Here is a 2153-nt window from a genome sequence, read left to right as displayed (position 1 = left end):
TACTGAGCTGTAAAACCACCTTTGCAAATTAACTTGCTGGTTGCAGTTTTTCCAACCTTCTGCCATCAGCAGCTGCATTTCCCAACCCTTCCATGGGCTCTCCTCCTCTGACACTTTGCTCATCCTGTCTGATAATTGACACTGGCAACAGGTGAATAGAGATCTATGTTCTTAGCATGATGAAGCAGTACAATGAGTTACAGATCCAACAAATGCTGGAGCCAGGGAAAGATAAAGTCTAATAGCAAGGAGACGATTATGGCAGTCAGCTGTTAGACAGGCTGACGCTAGTGAGGTACTACATGATATTGCCTCAGGAGCAGGCTGATGTGTCTGTGGATTACATCACTCTTGAAAGAAGCACATCCTCCTTTCTGGGCTTGATTTCACTCTAATAGTGACTGTTGGCAGAAGACTGTTGAAAGGGGAGCCAATATGGAGTCACATTTTTTCCCACTCTTCAGCTTCTGCTGAAAAAAATTTGTATTGAATTGTGGCTTAACTTGGAAGCAATAGGAAATATTTCTCTGAGTACAAAAATAAAGGTTGGAAAACTGGCTGATGGAGAAAGATGTGAAAGTCAGATAGAAAAATCTGACAAGCAAGGGTAAGTGAAACAAAAGTGTGTAGTACAAAGTCTAATTAGGAACTAATATGATTTTTCTTTTATAAGCTGGGAAGTTATAATTGAAAGTGTCAGAGGAAGAGAGACATCTGGCTTTATTAGTCTCAGGGTGACTAAAGCCATAAATGTGACATGGCAATGAAAAAAGACAAGTGTAAAGACATATCAGGATGTATTACAGCATTTTTAGAAGTGGAAAGAAAATATTAAAGGCAATGTATATAGTACTGGTGGGATTTCATCTGAAATTCTGTTTGTAGTTTTGGTCACTTGTGATCAAAACATGAATTCTAAGAGTAAGAAGTTTGAGATGGGTAGCTAAAGCTGAGGAAATAGAAACTGTCTTATACAGGTATTATTAAAAATTCTCATTATTTGTTTCAGTGTAAAAAAATTGTGCTGTCTTTTTATTCTCCTAAAAGAGAAAGGCATTGACAGAGTGAGAATGTCTGATTAAGTTGTAGAACAATGTTAGCCAAAGAACAAATGTGTATACACTGGCAACGATGGTTTATTTGGTAGAAATGAAAGACAGTAACTATCTGGGAGTGAGATTCTAGATTAGAAGTAAATGTACTGGCTTGGTTCTTTGTCCTAGTCTATGAAACAACTTGATCTTTTTGTCACATGGAGTATATAAAATACATAATTCTAAAAGATGGAAATTAGATAGAAATCAAAAGGCTCTTTCTTTCTAAATTAAAGATTTTTAATCTTTCCCCCACCCTGTACTGGAAATACTAGAGGGTAGAGATAAAGAGGGAGAAACTGTGAATATGCCTCCTTCATAGGGAAAAGAAATTAGAAATAATCTCCTAATTATTATCCCTAGACACAAAGGACAGATTTTCTGAGTGAAAGTTGTATATTGCAGTAATTCCACCCTTAAGCCTTCAAAGCACAAAAAGTCAGGCTGTACGAGGATATCTATAATGAGAAATGTAGGACTGTAAACAAATAAAAAGATTCAGTTTGTTTAGTTGTTTATAGCATCTATACAACTGATAAGATTAACAATTAATTAATAAAACTAAATAATAAATTACAGTGAAAAATAGATGGAAATGCATGTTGCTTTCCATATCTTCTGCTTTTTTTGATTTCATTACACCTCTACACACAAAAATAACTCTTTTCTATAAGTATTTTTCTATTAATATTTTTTGCATTGGTGATAGAGATGTTGGCATTTTTCTCCTGGAAGATGAGATAGTACTGTCCACTAAATGGCTTCCTCCCTATATGGACTGTTGCCTTCTGAAAAGTGACCTGCTTAAAGAATCATAGAATCATAGAATCATAGAATAGATTGGGTTGGAAAAGACCTCCAAGATCATCAAGTCCAACCCCTGATCCAACTCCAATTACTATATCATGGCACTAAGGACCACATCCAATCTCTGCTTAAAAACCTCCAGGGATGGTGAATCCACCACCTCTCTGGGTAGGCTGTTCCAATGCTTGATTACCCTCTCTGTAAAGAATTTCTTCCTAACATCTAACCTAAACCTCCCCTGGCAGAGCTTGA

The 2153-nt window shown here is 36.3% G+C and overlaps 1 protein-coding gene and 1 long non-coding RNA gene across 2 annotated transcripts in view; both read left to right on the top strand.

The window, feature by feature from the left end:
• Positions 1-2153, top strand: part of IMMP2L (inner mitochondrial membrane peptidase subunit 2) — a 419265-nt gene that overhangs the window by 211342 nt on the left and 205770 nt on the right. The window lies entirely within an intron of this gene.
• The window catches only part of LOC114061393, a 7996-nt gene continuing 6136 nt past the window's right edge, over positions 294-2153 (top strand). The window contains exon 1 of the long non-coding RNA XR_003572106.1: positions 294-1008. This is a non-coding gene — a long non-coding RNA (uncharacterized LOC114061393). The remainder of the gene's footprint in view (positions 1009-2153) is intronic.

The sequence above is a fragment of the Empidonax traillii genome, unplaced genomic scaffold (genome assembly GCF_003031625.1).
Source record: "Empidonax traillii isolate 1590-97213 ecotype Southwest subspecies unplaced genomic scaffold, ASM303162v1 scaffold332:size1087224, whole genome shotgun sequence".
NCBI classification, from domain to species: domain Eukaryota; kingdom Metazoa; phylum Chordata; class Aves; order Passeriformes; family Tyrannidae; genus Empidonax; species Empidonax traillii.
The sequence above is the reverse complement of the archived record's forward strand: the minus strand, read 5'-3'. Positions and strand labels throughout refer to the sequence as shown.